The sequence below is a fragment of the Oncorhynchus masou genome, unplaced genomic scaffold, assembly GCF_036934945.1.
Source record: "Oncorhynchus masou masou isolate Uvic2021 unplaced genomic scaffold, UVic_Omas_1.1 unplaced_scaffold_1662, whole genome shotgun sequence".
In the NCBI taxonomy this organism is placed as follows: domain Eukaryota; kingdom Metazoa; phylum Chordata; class Actinopteri; order Salmoniformes; family Salmonidae; genus Oncorhynchus; species Oncorhynchus masou.
This window is the reverse complement of record NW_027006746.1, coordinates 70,001-90,143: the sequence shown is the minus strand read 5'-3', so window position 1 is coordinate 90,143 and position 20,143 is coordinate 70,001. Positions and strand designations below refer to the sequence as shown.

General features: G+C 44.8%; 1 pseudogene; it reads left to right on the top strand.

Moving 5' to 3' along the window:
* Positions 1-20,143, top strand: part of LOC135531819 (son of sevenless homolog 2-like) — a 76,904-nt pseudogene that overhangs the window by 28,341 nt on the left and 28,420 nt on the right.

The following is a 20,143-nucleotide window of genomic DNA, read 5'->3' as shown; positions in this document are numbered from 1 at the left end:
ACAACTGATCCCTCTACCTCTATTCTGTCACAACTGATCCCTCTACCTCTATTCTGTCATAACTGATCCCTCTACCTCTATTCTGTCATAACTGATCCCTCTACCTCTATTCTGTCATAACTGATCCCTCTACCTCTATTTTGTCATAACTGATCCCTCTACCTCTATTCTGACATAACTGATCCCTTACCCCTATTCTGTCATAACTGATCCCTCTACCTCTATTCTGTCACAACTGATCCCTCTACCTCTATTCTGTCATAACTGATCCCGTTACCTCTATTCTGTCATAACTGATCCCTCTACCTCTATTCTGTCATAACTGATCCCTCTACCTCTATTCTGTCATAACTGATCCCTCTACCTCTTTTCTGTCATAACTGATCCCTCTATTCTGTCATAACTGATCCCTCTATTCTGTCATAACTGATCCCTCTACCTCTATTCTGTCATAACTGATCCCGTTACCTCTATTTTGTCATAACTGATCCCGTTACCTCTATTCTGTCATAACTGATCCCTCTACCTCTATTCTGTCACAACTGATCCCTCTACCTCTATTCTGTCACAACTGATCCCTCTACCTCTATTCTGTCATAACTGATCCCTCTACCTCTATTCTGACATAACTGATCCCTCTACCTCTATTCTGTCATAACTGATCCCTCTACCTCTATTCTGTCATAACTGATCCCTCTACCTCTATTCTGTCACAACTGATCCCATTACCTCTATTCTGTCACAACTGATCCCTCTACCTCTATTCTGTCATAACTGATCCCTCTAACTCTATTCTGTCATAACTGATCCCTCTACCTCTATTCTGTCACAACTGATCCCTCTACCTCTATTCTGTCACATCTGATCCCTCTACCTCTTTTCTGTCATAACTGATCCCTCTACCTCTATTCTGTCATAACTGATCCCTCTACCTCTATTCTGTCATAACTGATCCCTCTACCTCTATTCTGTCATAACTGATCCCTCTACCTCTATTCTGTCATAACTGATCCCTCTACCTCTATTCTGTCACAACTGATCCCTCTCCCTCTATTCTGTCACAACTGATCCCTCTATTCTGTCATAACTGATCCCTCTATTCTGTCATAACTGATCCCTTTACCTCTATTCTGTCATAACTGATCCCTCTACCTCTATGCTGTCATAACTGATCCCATTACCTCTATTCTGTCATAACTGATCCCTCTATTCTGTCATAACTGATCCCTCTATTCTGTCATAACTGATCCCATTACCTCTATTCTGTCATAACTGATCCCTCTACCTCTATTCTGTCATAACTGATCCCTCTACCTCTATTCTGTCATAACTGATCCCTCTACCTCTATTCTGTCATAACTGATCCCTCTACCTCTATTCTGTCATAACTGATCCCTCTACCTCTATTCTGTCATAACTGATCCCTCTACCTCTATTCTGTCATAACTGATCCCTCTACCTCTATTCTGTCATAACTGATCCCTCTACCTCTATTCTGTCATAACTGATCCCTCTACCTCTATGCTGTCATAACTGATCCCATTACCTCTATTCTGTCATAACTGATCCCTCTATTCTGTCATAACTGATCCCTCTATTCTGTCATAACTGATCCCATTACCTCTATTCTGTCATAACTGATCCCTCTACCTCTATTCTGTCATAACTGATCCCTCTACCTCTATTCTGTCATAACTGAGCCCTCTACCTCTATTCTGTCATAACTGATCCCTCTACCTCTATTCTGTCATAACTGATCCCTCTACCTCTATTCTGTCATAACTGATCCCTCTACCTCTATTCTGTCATAACTGATCCCTCTACCTCTATTCTGTCATAACTGATCCCTCTACCTCTATTCTGTCATAACTGATCCCTCTACCTCTATTCTGTCATAACTGATCCCTCTACCTCTATTCTGTCATAACTGATCCCTCTACCTCTATTCTGTCATAACTGATCCCTCTACCTCTATTCTGTCATAACTGATCCCTCTACCTCTATTCTGTCATAACTGATCCCTCTACCTCTATTCTGTCACAACTGATCCCTCTCCCTCTATTCTGTCACAACTGATCCCTCTATTCTGTCATAACTGATCCCTCTATTCTGTCATAACTGATCCCTCTATTCTGTCATAACTGATCCCTCTACCTCTATTCTGTCATAACTGATCCCTCTACCTCTATTCTGTCATAACTGATCCCTCTACCTCTATTCTGTCATAACTGATCCCTCTATTCTGTCATAACTGATCCCTTTACCTCTATTCTGTCATAACTGATCTCTCTACCTCTATTCTGTCACAACTGATCCCTCTACCTCTATTCTGTCACAACTGATCCCTCTATTCTGTCATAACTGATCCCTCTATTCTGTCATAACTGATCCCTTTACCTCTATTCTGTCATAACTGATCCCTCTACCTCTAGTCTCTCATAACTGATCACGTTACCTCTATTCTGTCATAACTGATCCCTCTATTCTGTCATATCTGATCCCTCTACCTCTATTCTGACATAACTGATCCCTCTATTCTGTCATAACTGATCCCTGTACCTCTATTCTGTCACAACTGATCCCTCTACCTCTATTCTGTCACAACTGATCCCTCTACCTCTATTCTGTCACAACTGATCCCTCTACCTCTATTCTGTCATAACTGATCCCTCTACCTCTATTCTGTCATAACTGATCCCTCTACCTCTATTCTGTCATAACTGATCCCTCTACCTCTATTTTGTCATAACTGATCCCTCTACCTCTATTCTGACATAACTGATCCCTTACCCCTATTCTGTCATAACTGATCCCGTTACCTCTATTCTGTCATAACTGATCCCTCTACCTCTATTCTGTCATAACTGATCCCTCTACCTCTTTTCTGTCATAACTGATCCCTCTATTCTGTCATAACTGATCCCTCTATTCTGCCATAACTGATCCCTCTACCTCTATTCTGTCATAACTGATCCCGTTACCTCTATTTTGTCATAACTGATCCCGTTACCTCTATTCTGTCATAACTGATCCCTCTACCTCTATTCTGTCACAACTGATCCCTCTACCTCTATTCTGTCACAACTGATCCCTCTACCTCTATTCTGTCATAACTGATCCCTCTACCTCTATTCTCACATAACTGATCCCTCTACCTCTATTCTGTCATAACTGATCCCTCTACCTCTATTCTGTCATAACTGATCCCTCTACCTCTATTCTGTCACAACTGATCCCATTACCTCTATTCTGTCACAACTGATCCCTCTACCTCTATTCTGTCATAACTGATCCCTCTACCTCTATTCTGTCATAACTGATCCCTCTACCTCTATTCTGTCATAACTGATCCCTCTACCTCTATTCTGTCATAACTGATCCCTCTACCTCTATTCTGTCATAACTGATCCCTCTACCTCTATTCTGTCACAACTGATCCCTCTACCTCTATTCTGTCACAACTGATCCCTCTACCTCTATTCTGTCACAACTGATCCCATTACCTCTATTCTGTCACAACTGATCCCTCTACCTCTATTCTGTCACAACTGATCCCATTACCTCTATTCTGTCACAACTGATCCCTCTACCTCTATTCTGTCACATCTGATCCCTCTACCTCTTTTCTGTCATAACTGATCCCTCTACCTCTATTCTGTCATAACTGATCCCTCTACCTCTATTCTGTCATAACTGATCCCTCTACCTCTATTCTGTCATAACTGATCCCTCTACCTCTATTCTGTCACAACTGATACCTCTATTCTGTCATAACTGATCCCATTACCTCTATTCTGTCATAACTGATCCCTCTATTCTGTCACAACTGATCCCATTACCTCTATTCTGTCATAACTGATCCCTCTATTCTGTCACAACTGATCCCTCTACCTCTATTCTGTCATAACTGATCCCTCTACCTCTATTCTGTCATAACTGATCCCTCTACCCCTATTCCGTCATAACTGATCCCTCTACCTCTATTCTGTCATAACTGATCCCAAAGCCCTCTGCCCTATGAAGTCTTCATGTAAAAAACAGCATGTTTTTACCAAGCTGTCTTGCACATGTCTGCTAGAAGGCCTTCAGTTGATTGTAGTGCCTCTATGTACTACCCCCCCCCCCCCGCCCAGTAAGACATAGTAGTCAGCTTTTTTAACTCTTCCGTTAACTGTCTCTTTCAACTCCAGGAGCAGGCGTTTGACCCATACGAGACCCTGTCTCAGGACATCCTGTCCAGGCAGTTCCGCGAGCACTTCAGCAGCCTGATGGCCCGGCCAACTGTAGGACTATACTTCCAGGTAAGAATTAAGTTTCACCGCACTTGCACACACAGATCTGGGTTGTAATTCATCACTTTTTCCAAGATGCCGCTGGAGAACAAGGCTGACGTTTTACGTATTCCCAACCAATTGTTTGTTTGTTTTTTTCGTTTTTTTGTTGTTGTTTGTAACTTATTTTTTTAACTTATTTTGTACATAATGTTGCCGCTACCGTCTCTTATGACCGAAAACAACTTCTGGACATCAGGACTGTGATTACTCACCACGGACTGACAGAATCCTTGTTTTTCCTTTTAACGAGCCCAACGTGAATTATATACTTCTTTCTCGGGAACAGGCCCACATCCCCGTCATTTGCGTGAAGAGAAGGTAGCGAAAAAGGGGCAAGAGCGCAGGTTGCCTTTGAGAATTCGTAGGTGATCTAATAAACCCCCACTTCCTTCCGTTCTGCTAACAAACGTGCAATCTTTGGAAAATAAAATCGATGACCTACGCGGAAGATTAAACTATCAACGGGACATTCAAAACTGTAACATCTGATGCTTCACGGAGTCGTGGCTGAACAACGACAATATCAACATACAGCTGGCTGGTTATACTCTGTATCGGCAGGATAGAACAGCGGCGTCTGGTAAGACAAGTGGAAGCGGACTATATATTTTTGTAAATAACAGCTGGTGCACGATATCTAAGGAAGTCTGGAGGTTTTGCCTAAGGTAGAATATCTCATGATAAGCTGTAGACCACACTATCAACCTAGAAAGTTTTCATCTGTATTTTTCGTAGCTGTCTACATACCACCACAGTCAGAGGCTGGCACTAAGACAGCACTCAATGAGCTGTATTCCACCATAAGCAAACAGGAAACTGCTCACCCAGAGGTGGCGCTCCTAGTGGCCGGGGACTTTAATGCAGGGAAACTTAAATCCGTTTTACCAAATTTCTACCAGCATGTTAAATGTGCAACCAGATGGAAAAAAAAACTCTATACCACCTTTACTCCGCACACAGATGTGTACAAAGCTCTCCCTCGCCCTCCATTTGGCAAATCTGACCATAATTCTCTGAAGCTGGAGACTCATATTTCCCTCACTGGCTTTAAGCACCAGCTGTCAGAGCAGCTCACAGATCACTGCACCTGTAAACAGCCCATCTGTAAACAGCCCATCTATCTACCTACCTCATCCCCATACTGTATTTATTTATTTATCTTGCTCCTTTGCACCCCAGTATCTCTACTTGCACATTCATCTTCTGCACATTCTACCATTCCAGTGTTTAATTGCTATATTGTAAATTACTTCGCCACCGTTGCCTATTTATTGCCTTACCTCCCTTATCTCACCTCATTTGCACTCACTGTATATAGATTTTTATTTTTTCTACTGTATTATTATTGACTGTATGTTTGTTTATTCCATGTGTTGTTGTTTGTGTCGAACTGCAGTGCTTTATCGTGGCCAGGTCGCAGTTGTAAATGAGAACTTGTTCTCAACTGGCCTAACTGGTTAAATAAAGGTGAAAAAAAAAAAAAAAATAAAAGACCACCATAGCCGAAGAAAACTAAGGTAACCTGTCCAAATTACTCCCGACCCGTAGCACTCACGTCTGTAGCCATGAAGTGCTTTGAAATGCTGGTCATGGCTCACATCAACACCATTATCCCAGAAACCCTAGACCCACTCCAATTTGCATAACAGATCCACAGATGACGCAATCTCCACTGCACTCCACACTGCCCTTTCCCACCTGGACAAAAGGAACACCTATGTGAGAGTGCTTTTCATTGACGACAGCTCAGCGTTCAACACCATTGTGCTCTCAAAGCTCGTCACTAAGTTAAGGATCCTGGGACTAAACACCTCACTCTGCAACTGGATCCTGGACTTCCTGACGGGCCGCCCCCCAGGTGGTAAGGGTAGGTAACAAAACATCCGCCTGGGGCGGCAGGTAGCCTAGCGTTGGACTTGTAACCGAAAGGTTGCAAGATCGAATCCACGAGCTGACAAGGTAAAAATCTGTCGTTCTGCCCCTGAACAAGGCAGGTAACCCACTCGTTGAAAATATTGAATTTGTGCTGAACTGACCTGCCAAGTTAAATAAAGATAAAATAAAAAATCCTCAACACTGGAGCCCCTCAGGGGTGCGTTCTCAGTCCCCTCCTGTACTCCCCGTTCATGACTGCACAGCCAGGCACAACACCATCATTAAGTTTGTCGATGTTCAGTGTCCGAAAGTACATTTCATTGATATAATAAGATATTATGATGAATACAAACTTAAAGCAGCATTTGAAAAATAATTATTTTAATATATAAGGATCAACGGTTAAATCAAATCAAGTGTATTTGTTAGAGCACATTTAAAAACAACTGTAGTTGACCCGAAAGTGCTGTACAGAGTGCAAAAATGGCAAACAGTGGGCACACAATGAAATTAACCGAGCATATCAGATACAAGAGTACAATAGAAGTCAAAACAGGGCAACAACAATGGTAAGATTATGAGAAGTGCAGTGGACATAGAACTGGTGCTCACCTGATACAAAGGGGAAACAGGGGAAGCAGGTCTACAAACCTGAGTACAAATACGTTGATATAATACAGGTCAAATAGAGACTTATCAGATGCTTAATTTTGGCTGTGGCTAGATTAAGTTTCCCAGCCTGAATACAACTGAAGAAGTCTTGAACTCGAAATTCTACTGAAGTATTTCATATTAAATGTACTTTAAGGATCAAACACAAAAGTACCTCCTCATCAGGCTCGTCACTCTCTACCGCAATCGCCTTCTTTGCACGGTCCTTGAAGTCGCCTCCTGCTCCAGACAGAGTCCTGGTGCCACAGCATCCCAGCTTTTATCAGATCATACTCCCTGATCTCTGTGGAGAGGACAGCTGGACCATAAGGAGATCTGACAGTGTATCAGACTTTAGGTTGGACCGCCAATCGGTTTGCACCTTTTTCATGGTACTAAAACCTGTCAGTCACACTCTCAACTAGCCTGTCAAGCATTTTGTCCTGTCATCTCTGGTCAGCGAAACTCCCGCATATCTGTTGGCCATTGTGGCCTTCATCACGGGCCCTTCTCTGATGATTAAAAAAAGGCCCGTTTTTAACCATCCGTTCAGAACTTTCCTTTCCAACATGCTCTCACTCTCTCCCCTTCTCTTATTGACGTAATACTTTCTCTTAATTCTCTTATTAAGGTAACTATTTCTTATTGCAGCTTAAAAAAAACGTACCTGGTTTTGTACTTCTTAAGTACTGCCTGTGTTGAGAACAAGGAGCTGCGGGCTTCTGCGGACAGGTTGCTATGGTGATGGTGGACCTCTGCGGACAGGTTGCTATGGTGATGTTTGACCTCTGCAGGCAGGTTGCTATGGTGATGTTGGCCCTCTGCAGACAGGCGGACGGGCTGCTATGGTGATGGTGGACCTCTGCAGACATGCGGACGTTTTGCTATGGTGATGGTGGCCCTCTGTGGATGGGTTGCTAAGGTGATGGTGTACTTCTGCAGACAGGCGGACAGGTTGCTATGGTGACGGTGGCCCTCTGCAGACAGGCGGACAGGTTGCTATGGTGATGGTGGCCCTCTGCAGACAGGCGGACAGGTTGCTATGGTGATGGTGGCCCTCTGCAGACAGGCGTATAGGTTGCTATGGTGATGGTGGGCCTCTGCAGACAGGCGTATAGGTTGCTATGGTGATGGTGGACCTCTGCAGACATGCGGACAGGTTGCTATGGTGATGGTGGCCCTCTGTGGATGGGTTGCTAAGGTGATGGTGTACCTCTGCAGACAGGCGGACAGGTTGCTATGGTGATGGTGGACCTCTGCAGACAGGCGGACAGGTTGCTATGGTGATGGTGGCCCTCTGCAGACAGGCGGACAGGTTGCTATGGTGATGGTGGCCCCCTGCAGACAGGCGGACAGGTTGCTATGGTGATGGTGGCCCTCTGCAGACAGGCGTATAGGTTGCTATGGTGATGGTGGACCTCTGCAGACAGGCGGACAGGTTGCTCAGGTGTGTTAGTGTGTCATGCAGGAAGCCACAGAAGCCGATGACAACAGCCTCCCTCGTAGTACTGTAGTATTTCCTGGCCTTGGCCTGCTGGACACCTGGGACATTTTGGCCATCAGCAGATTGAATCTGAAATACATAAAGAACAAAGATATACAAATAGACAATTAATTGTTGTCCAAAAAAATATATATATATATATATTAGATATGACACATTTTATCAGTGCAAAGGAGCATTGATAAGCGATTTGTAACCGTGTTTGTTGTTGTTTACTGGACGTTACATATTGATGATGACTTTTGGAGTACTTAGCATAGTAATCTAGAGCCACTACCTGTTCCAGGTGCTGGACAAGCCCCTGGTAACCTCGCAGGAAGGGGTCCAGTGTACGCAATAGATGTCCTACCCATTGGGACCTGCCAAATTCTGGTGGGCACTAGTGGTGTGAGCCCAAGAGTCTGGAAGCTGTTCACCAGGTTTGCCCTGTTCAGAGGACTGGTGTCGTAGAAGGTGTAGAGCCCACTGAGGAGGTCTTCTACTTCCTGAAACATGGACCAGGTGGCCTCAGAAAAGGTCAGTTCAAGGCGGTGTGCCATACAGTGGATGTCGATGATGTCGGGCCCTGTTTCCCTTCAGCCGGCTGACCACACCATTCTTGGCTACAGTCATCACAGCAGCTCCATCTGTTCCCAGAGCGACCAACTTGCTCCCCCACTCATTAAAACACTCCCTCCACGATGGCACTGATGGTGTTGGTTATGTGTGCCACGTCTGCCTTCTCAACTGACTTGATGCCAGTAAACTTCGACTCCGATCTTGCCCCTTGTGACAGAATGTGACACAAACTAACTAACTCCTCTTTCACTGAACTGTCTGTGGAGCCATCTGCCATCTGTCATGATGGAGAGATGTGGTGCTTTTCAGATTATCTCTGATGTCGTTTCTCTCCACCTCTGAAATATGGTGCATAAACTCTTCGGCCTGCTTCTCATTTCTATATGTTGAGCCCACAGCGATTCCTTTTTCTTTTTTTCTCTCTCTCTCAGCCAAACTGCAAAAAAAAAATCAAACATTTTAAAATTAATTCAATAATAATTTAATATACAATCATGTTTATCCAATATAGCTGTCAGTTGATTGTGCTAAATTAGCCTTCTACCTTTTTGTTTAGTTAAGGATCAACACTATAAGGCTGGTGATGTCACAATGCTTTTTAAAAATGTAAACAGAATCTGGAGACAAACATTAAAAACAGAATGTTCCAGAACCATAGGAAAGCATGGAGATCCATGTCAGCATCAGTAGGCCAATCATTTTATGGTATGTATACAGTATTTTTGAGGTAAACTGAAACTTATCAAGAGATGAGAAGTAACCTCCAATACTGGACCACGTCTGCTCAATAGACTTGAAAAAACTAGCGACAAAAGTACTCGTCTAGCTACAAGACTAACCAACATTTTCACTTACTCACACTTCCACTCCAAGTCAGAAAGTGGTCTCGCCTTCTTGCCAATGACATGTACAGTCCTAAATAGTATCATCATCATCTCCGTGCTGGTCTGCTCTGACGTTGCTGTTAGCGCCGTCGCAGAGGGTGTCAAGAGGAGAGGCTCCGATTGAGCCCGGGACACAAAGACACGCACTTGCTGTGTTCATGGTCACGAATGTTCTCCAGCTTCATTGTTTTATTTCCGATGACAAATGAGTTGTTTCTGGGTTTTTATCTTTAGCATACTGGCGACACACAGAACTACTCATCACCACAGCCTCAGCATCATACTGTAGCCAGCCTCTTGAAACTCCTTTATCTCCAAACCTCCATTTCTCACAAAACATATATTTTTTTTTTACGACCTCCTTTTCGTCGGTGGGGTTTTCGTTTCCAAAGTCGGCTTATTCCGGGTAAATGTCGCCACATAACAGCTATTTTAAGGAACGGTAGCTAGCAGCAGACCCATGGCAAGTGAGCGATGAGGAGTAGACGATGTCCCGTACGGTAAACAGTGCCGCAAAGCTAGGAACACTAGAGACGGTCTGTGGCTAGCAAACATGAGTCGTTTCCTCCGAGCCATCATGCCAGATATTTTATTACATTACTATTTTGGTACAAACATTTAAACAACTCGCAATTTGGCGCATGACGGGTGTTAATTTCGGGGCCCCTGCCGATGGCAAAACAGTGGTAGGCATGGTCCAAACACACTAAGACAGTCATGAAGAGGGCACGACAAAAGACAGTCATGAAGAGGGCACGATTTGGCATGGGTCCTCAGAATCTCAAAAGGTTTTACAGCTGCACCATCGAGAGCATCCTGACGGGTTGCATCACTGCCTGGTATGACAACTGCTTGGCCTCTGACCGCAAGGTGCTACAGAGGATAGTGCGTACGGACCAGTACATCACTGGGCCAAGCTTCCTGCCATCCAGGACCTCTATACCAGGCGGTGTCAGAGGAAGGCCCTAAAAATTGGCAAAGACTCCAGCCACCCTAGACATAGACTGTACTCTCTGCTACCGCACGGCAAACAGTACCGGAGCACCAAGTCTAAGTCCAAGATGCTTCTAGACAGCTTCTACCCCCAAGCCATAAGACTCCAAAACATCTAGTCAAATGGCAACCCCTCCAGACTATTTGCATTGCCCCCACCCCCCTCTTTTAAACCACTGCTACTCTCTGTTGTTATCATCTATGCATAGTCACTTTAATAACTCTACCTACATGTACATATTACATCAATTAACCGGTACCCCCGCACATTGACTCTGTACTGGTACCCCCTGTATATAGCCTCCACATTGACTCTGTACCGTAATACCCTGTATATAGCCTCCACATTGACTCTGTACTGGTACCCCCTGTATATAGCCTCCACATTGACTCTGTACCGTAATACCCTGTATATAGCCTCCACATTGACTCTGTACCGGTACCCCCTGTATATAGCCTCCACATTGACTCTGTACCGGTACCCCCTGTATATAGCCTCCACATTGACTCTGTACCGGTACCCCCTGTATATAGCCTCCACATTGACTCTGTACCGGTACCCCCCTGTATATTGCCTCCACATTGACTCTGTACCGTAATACCCTGTATATAGTCTCCACATTGACTCTGTACCGGTACCCCCTGTATATAGTCTCCACATTGACTCTGTACCGGTACACCCTGTATATAGCCTCCACATTGACTCTGTACCGGTACCCCCCTGTATATAGGCTCCACATTGACTCTGTACCGTGATACCCTGTATATAGCCTCCACATTGACTCTGTACCGGTACCCCCTGTATATAGCCTCCACATTGACTCTGTACTGGTACCCACTGTATATAGCCTCCACATTGACTCTGTACCGTAATACCCTGTATATAGCCTCCACATTGACTATGTACTGGTACCCCCTGTATATAGTCTCCACATTGACTCTGTATCGGTACCCCCTGTATATAGTCTCCACATTGACTCTGTACCGATACCCCCTGTATATTACCTCCACATTGACTCTGTACCGGTACCCCTGTATATAACCTCCACATTGACTCTGTACTGGTACCCCTGTATATTGACTCTGTACCAGTACACCCTGTATATAGCCTCCACATTGACTCTGTACCGGTAACCCCTGTATATAGCCTCCACATTGACTCTGTACCAGTACACCCTGTATATAGCCTCCACATTGACTCTGTACCGGTAACCCCTGTATATAGCCTCCACATTGACTCTGTACCAGTACACCCTGTATATAGCCTCCACATTGACTCTGTACTGTCTGGTTGTCAGGGCTGTCTGTCTGGTCGTCAGGGCTGTCTGTCTGGTCGTCAGGGCTGTCTGTTTGGTCGTCAGGGCTGTCTGTTTGGTCGTCAGGGCTGTCTGTTTGGTCGTCAGGGCTGTCTGTTTGGTCGTCAGGGCTGTCTGTTTGGTCGTCAGGGCTGTCTGGCTGGTCGCCAGTCTGGCTGGTCGTCGGGGCTGTCTGTCTGGTCGTCGGGGCTGTCTGTCTGGTCGTCGGGGCTGTCTGGCTGGTCGTCGGGGCTGTCTGTCTGGTCGTCGGGGCTGTCTGGCTGGTCGTCGGGGCTGTCTGGCTGGTCGTCGGGGCTGTCTGGCTGGTCGTCGGGGCTGTCTGTCTGGTCGTCGAGGCTGTCTGGCTGGTCGTCTTAAGTGATAATGCCCGAGAAGCAGGAAGTCGGTGTTTGGGGGGATATATTGGATGTTGTTTATCTCGGGCCGGCAAACAGTGCCAATATATCCTCCAAACACCGGCTTCAAGGGCACTATCACTTTTATACAACGGGTTACCAGCATATTAAAATAATGATTGACATATTTTCATTGAAAATGTTAGTTTGATAAATTTATTCATACTATTTCATCCTTCCACAACACAAATCTAGGGTTGCTACCCAAGCTGGCTGGTCATTCATTCTATCGGTTCGGTTGCCAGAAACGCGTCCTAGTTATTCAGTCTTTTTGTTCTGGATCTATGGATACGAATAAGTCATTCGATCTAAATGTTCCATTGCCATACTGGCTGGCAACGTTCTTATTTCTTGCTTGCTAGCTAGTCAACTACGGCTAACTTACAGTCAGGTCAAACAGTGCAGCCAGAATAACAGCAAAGTAGCTGCATTTGCATTAGTTTGAATTGTTTTCTAGTGACATTCATTTGGATACATCCATAACAATGAGCTAATGAGGCGCGATTTCACCTGGCATAGAGAATGTGCTCTCTCGTCAGGACACTGTTGTTCAGAGGAGCTAGCCAACAACACAGCTAACAACACAGCTAACAAAATCACTTCAAACTGAAGATGGAAAGACTTCGTTTGACCTTTTTTTTTTTTATATATATCCATAAAAATTACGCCAGATGATTCATGATTTCGACTGGCTGAGAAACGCTGCCTGCCTGTCTGTGTGTCTCTGTCTGCCTCATCCCGACTCCCAACACGCTCATTGCTATGGGACAGTTGGAGATCGAATTTGAATATTGAAACAATGTTGCAAATGTCGGCGAGACGGACAGCAAGGTTTATACAAATCTCCGCTGTTGAAAACCAAATGTTAGTCTAAACGATGTGAGATAATGTCTAGATGCTTTTTATAGTAGCGATCAAGTTTATAAATTGCCTGGCTGGGCTGATGAGACAGTGGATTGCGCAGTCAAATGGAACAGAGTAAATAGGCATTTTAATGTCATAGATTTAGCCGCGCGCTAACTTGTGGAATAGACACCGGCTGGAATGTGGTTTTAACCAATCAGCATTCAGGATTAGCTCCACCAGTTGTATAATGACACATAAACACCAGTTTCTCTCAGGACTGATTGCTTAGAGGTGCTGTTTATTTAGAAGCCTATCTTCAGTAGTCGCTCACTCTCTTTCTCTCTCTCTCTCTCTCTCGCGCTCGCTCTTTCTCGCTCTCACCCTCTCTCGCTCGCTCTCTTTCTCTCTCTCTCTCTCGCGCTCGCTCTTTCTCGCTCTCACCCTCTCTCGCTCGCTCTCTTTCTCTCTCTCTCGCGCTCGCTCTTTCTCGCTCTCACCCTCTCTCGCTCACTCTCTTTCTCTCTCTCTCTCTCTCGCGCTCGCTCTTTCTCGCTCTCACCCTCTCTCGCTCGCTCTCTTTCTCTCTCGCGCTCGCTCTTTCTTGCTCTCACCCTCTCTCGCTCGCTCTCTTTCTCGCTGTCTCGCGCTCTCGTTTTCTACTTTCAACTTTTTGTATTCTCCCATCATCTCACTCACTCCCCCCTTCTCTCCTTGTCTCCCCTCCTGATCCTCTTCCTCCTCCTCTCCCTTCCTCCCCTGCCTCTCTGTCAGAGAGATCTGTCTGTGGAGCACTCAGCCACTGCGCTCAGCAGCGTCTGGTATTGTGGCTAAATTACATGGCCTTTTAAAAATAGCCCAGGCCCTGCAGAGTCCCTAATGGCACCCTATTCACTATATAGGGCACTGGTCTAAAAGTAGTGTGCTACATATGGGATGCGTACAGAGAGGAGGAGAGAGAGGGGTGGGGAGGTTAGAGGGAGGGAGAGGAGGAGGAGGGAGAGGGAAGGAGGCAGATGGATGGGAGGGTAGAGGGAAGGAGAGGAGGAGGGAGGGAAGGAGATGGGGGGGAAAGGGTAGAGGGGAAGGAGAGAGGTGGGAGGGAGAGGGAGGGGGAAGGAGAGGAGGAAGAGGGTGAGGGAAGGAGAGGAGGAGGGAGAGGGAGGTTGATGGGTAGAAGGGAGGGAGATGGGTGGGAAGGGTAGAGGGGAGGGAGATGGTGGGAGAGGGAGGGAGGGAAAAGGGTTGGAGGGATGGGGTGGGAGGGTAGCTGGAAAGAGAGGAGGAGAGAGAGTGAGAACGGGAAGGAGATGGGAGGGAGGGAAGGAAGGAGATGGGTGGGAGGGGAGGAGAGAGAGAGGGAGGGAAGGAGATGGGTGGGGAAGGGTAGAAGGGAGGGAGATGGGTGGGAAGGGTAGAAGGGAGGGATATGGGTGGGAAGGGTAGAAGGGAGGGAGATGGTGGGAGGGGGATGGTGGGAGGGGGAGGGAGGGAAAAGGGTGGGAAGGATGGGGGTGGGAGGGAGATGGGTGGGAGGGTAGCTGGAAGGAGAGGAGGAGCGAGAGAGAGAACGGGAAGGAGATGGGCGGGAGGGAGGGGGAGGGAAGGAGAGGAGGAGAGAGAGAGAGAGAGAGAGAGAGAGAGGAAGGGAAGGAGATGGGTGGGAAGGGTAGAGGGAGGGAGGGAAGGAGAGGATGAGGAAGAAGGGTGGGATGGAGTGGAGAAGGGGAAGGAGAAGGAGTGAGGGAGGAGATAGGAAGGAGGGATCAAAGAGGAGAGGGGGCCTCTCTACCTCTGATCTGAAAGGGTACATGCTGTGCTTATTGCACTGCTGTGTGTGTGATTCCTTTGGTGTTTCATTGTATTGTTCCTTTTTATTTTAATGAACTAGGGGTGGTGTTGGGGAAAAACTGAGAGAGGGTTACGTTGTTGCAATAGTTCTTGTTTTGTCATTTGACAGTGTTTGGAGCTCCACTCGAATATCTCTGTGTGTTTACAGAACTCACTATCTCTCCCCACACAGACAGACAGACAGACAGACAGACAGACAGACAGACAGACAGACAGACAGACAGACAGACAGACAGACAGACAGACAGACAGACAGACAGACAGACAGAGAACTCACTATCTCTCCCCACAAACAGACAGTATAGGGCAGGCAGGCTATGTAGTCTGTAGTCTGAGTGTCTCGCCACACACACACAGACAGGGAGAGAGCACCAGAAGAGCTGTAGTGTGGAGTCTAAGTAGTAGAGTATTGATTTAGGCTCATCTATCTCGGGAGCAGGAGGGGGGGAGCAGGAGGGGGGATTCTATAACAACCCCTACTAGGGAGCAGGAGGGAGGATACTATATAACAACCCCTACTAGGGAGCAGGAGGGAGGATACTATATAACAACCCCTACAAGGGAGCAGGAGGGGGGATACTATATAACCCTACTAGGGAGCAGGAGGGGGGGAGCAGGAGGGAGGATTCTATAACAAACCCTACTTGGGAGCAGGAGGGAGGATACTATATAACAACCCCTACAAGGGAGCAAGAGGGAGGATTCTATAACAACCCCTACTAGGGAGCAGGAGGGAGGATACTATATAACAACCCCTACAAGGGAGCAGGAGGGAGGATACTATATAACAACCCCTACAAGGGAGCAGGAGGGAGGATTCTATATAACCCCTACTAGGGAGCAGGAGGGAGGATACTATATAACAACCCCTACTAGGGAGCAGGAGGGAGGATACTATAACAACCCCTACTAGGGAGCAGGAGGGAGGATACTATATAACAACCCCTACTAGGGAGCAGGAGGGGGGATTCTATATAACCCCTACTAGGGAGCAGGAGGGAGGATTCTATAACAACCCCTACTAGGGAGCAGGAGGGAGGATACTATATAACAACCCCTACTAGGGAGCAGGAGGGGGGATACTATATAACAACCCCTACTAGGGAGCAGGAGGGGGGATACTATATAACAACCCCTACTAGGGAGCAGGAGGGAGGATACTATATAACAACCCCTACTAGGGAGCAGGAGGGAGGATACTATATAACAACCCCTACAAGGGAGCAGGAGGGGGGATACTATATAACCCTACTAGGGAGCAGGAGGGGGGGAGCAGGAGGGAGGATTCTATAACAAACCCTACTTGGGAGCAGGAGGGAGGATACTATATAACAACCCCTACTAGGGAGCAGGAGGGAGGATTCTATAACAACCCCTACTAGGGAGCAGGAGGGAGGATACTATATAACAACCCCTACAAGGGAGCAGGAGGGAGGATACTATATAACAACCCCTACAAGGGAGCAGGAGGGAGGATTCTATATAACCCCTACTAGGGAGCAGGAGGGAGGATACTATATAACAACCCCTACTAGGGAGCAGGAGGGAGGATACTATAACAACCCCTACTAGGGAGCAGGAGGGAGGATACTATATAACAACCCCTACTAGGGAGCAGGAGGGGGGATTCTATATAACCCCTACTAGGGAGCAGGAGGGAGGATTCTATAACAACCCCTACTAGGGAGCAGGAGGGAGGATACTATATAACAACCCCTACAAGGGAGCAGGAGGGAGGATACTATATAACCCCTACTAGGGAGCAGGAGGGAGGATTCTATAACAACCCCTACTAGGGAGCAGGAGGGAGGATACTATATAACAACCCCTACAAGGGAGCAGGAGGGAGAATACTATATAACAACCCCTACTAGGGAGCAGGAGGGAGGATACTATATAACAACCCCTACTAGGGAGCAGGAGGGGGGATTCTATAGCAACCCCTACTAGGGAGCAGGAGGGAGGATACTGTATAACAACCCCTACAAGGGAGCAGGAGGGGGGATACTATATAACCCCTACTAGGGAGCAGGAGGGGGGATACTATATAACCCCTACTAGGGAGCAGGAGGGAGGATTCTATAACAACCCCAACTAGGGAGCAGGAGGGAGGATACTGTATAACAACCCCTACAAGGGAGCAGGAGGGGGGATACTATATAACCCCTACTAGGGAGCAGGAGGGGTGATACTATATAACCCCTACTAGGGAGCAGGAGGGAGGATACTATATAACAACCCCTACTAGGGAGCAGGAGGGGGGATACTATATAACCCCTACTAGGGAGCAGGAGGGAGGATACTACAGTAATATGTAATGTTGGTGTCTGTCTCTACAGTAATATGTAATGTTGTTGTGTCTGTCTCTACAGTAGTATGTAATGTTGTCTGTCTCTACAGTAATATGTAATGGTGTCTGTCTCTACAGTAATATGTAATGTTGTCTGTCTCTACAGTAATATGTAATGTTGTCTGTCTCTACAGTAATATGTAATGTTGTCTGTCTCTACAGTAATATGTAATGTTGTCTGTCTCTACAGTAATATGTAATGGTGTCTTGTCTCTACAGTAGTATGTAATGTTGTCTGTCTCTACAGTAATATGTAATGGTGTCTGTCTCTACAGTAATATGTAATGTTGTCTGTCTCTACAGTAGTATGTAATGTTGTCTGTCTCTACAGTAATATGTAATGGTGTCTGTCTCTACAGTAATATGTAATGTTGTCTGTCTCTACAGTAATATGTAATGTTGTCTGTCTCTACAGTAATATGTAATGGTGTCTGTCTCTACAGTAATATGTAATGTTGTCTGTCTCTACAGTAATATGTAATGTTGTCTGTCTCTACAGTAATATGTAATGTTGTCTGTCTCTACAGTAATATGTAATGTTGTCTGTCTCTACAGTAATATGTAATGTTGTCTGTCTCTACAGTAATATGTAATGTTGTTGTTGTCTTGTCTCTACAGTAATATGTAATGTTGTCTGTCTCTACAGTATTATGTAATGTTGTTGTGTCTGTCTCTACAGTAATATGTAATGTTGTTGTCTGTCTCTACAGTAATATGTAATGTTGTCTGTCTCTACAGTAATATGTAATGGTGTCTTGTCTCTACAGTAGTATGTAATGTTGTCTGTCTCTACAGTAATATGTAATGGTGTCTGTCTCTACAGTAATATGTAATGTTGTCTGTCTCTACAGTAGTATGTAATGTTGTCTGTCTCTACAGTAATATGTAATGGTGTCTGTCTCTACAGTAATATGTAATGTTGTCTGTCTCTACAGTAATATGTAATGTTGTCTGTCTCTACAGTAATATGTAATGGTGTCTGTCTCTACAGTAATATGTAATGTTGTCTGTCTCTACAGTAATATGTAATGTTGTCTGTCTCTACAGTAATATGTAATGTTGTCTGTCTCTACAGTAATATGTAATGTTGTCTGTCTCTACAGTAATATGTAATGTTGTCTGTCTCTACAGTAATATGTAATGTTGTTGTTGTCTTGTCTCTACAGTAATATGTAATGTTGTCTGTCTCTACAGTATTATGTAATGTTGTTGTGTCTGTCTCTACAGTAATATGTAATGTTGTTGTCTGTCTCTACAGTAATATGTAATGTTGTCTGTCTCTACAGTAATATGTAATGTTGTTGTCTGTCTCTACAGTAATATGTAATGTTGTCTGTCTCTACAGTAATATGTAATGTTGGTGTCTGTCTCTACAGTAGTATGTAATGTTGTTGTGTCTGTCTCTACAGTAATATGTAATGTTGTTGTGTCTGTCTCTACAGTAGTTTGTAATGTTGTCTGTCTCTACAGTAATATGTAATGTTGTTGTGTCTATCTCTACAGTAATATGTAATGTTGTTGTGTCTATCTCTACAGTAATATGTAATGTTGTTGTGTCTGTCTCTACAGTAATATGTAATGTTGTTGTGTCTGTCTCTACAGTAATATGTAATGTTGTCTGTCTCTACAGTAATATGTAATGTTGTTGTGTCTGTCTCTACAGTAATATGTAATGTTGTCTGTCTCTACAGTAATATGTAATGTTGTCTGTCTCTACAGTAATATGTAATGTTGTCTGTCTCTACAGTAGTATTGTAATGTTGTTGTGTCTGTCTCTACACTAATATGTAATGTTGTCTGTCTCTACAGTAATGTGTAATGTTGTCTGTCTCTACAGTAATATGTAATGTTGTTGTGTCTGTCTCTACAGTAATATGTAATGGTGTCTGTCTCTACAGTAGTATGTAATGTTGTTGTGTCTGTCTCTACAGTAATATGTAATGTTGTTGTGTCTGTCTCTACAGTAATATGTAATGTTGTCTGTCTCTACAGTAATATGTAATGTTGTTGTCTGTCTCTACAGTAATATGTAATGTTGTTTGTCTCTACAGTAGTATGTAATGTTGTCTGTCTCTACAGTAATGTGTAATGTTGTCTGTCTCTACAGTAATATGTAATGTTGTCTGTCTCTACAGTAATATGTAATGTTGTTGTGTCTGTCTCTACAGTATTATGTAATGTTGTCTGTCTCTACAGTAATATGTAATGTTGTCTGTCTCTACAGTAATATGTAATGTTGTTGTGTCTGTCTCTACAGTAATATGTAATGGTGTCTGTCTCTACAGTAGTATGTAATGTTGTTGTGTCTGTCTCTACAGTAATATGTAATGTTGTTGTGTCTGTCTCTACAGTAATATGTAATGTTGTCTGTCTCTACAGTAATATGTAATGTTGTTGTCTGTCTCTACAGTAATTTGTAATGTTGTCTGTCTCTACAGTATTATGTAATGTTGTTGTCTGTCTCTACAGTAATATGTAATGCTGTCTGTCTCTACAGTAATATGTAATGTTGTTGTCTGTCTCTACAGTAATATGTAATGTTGTTGTCTGTCTCTACAGTAATATGTAATGTTGTCTGTCTCTACAGTA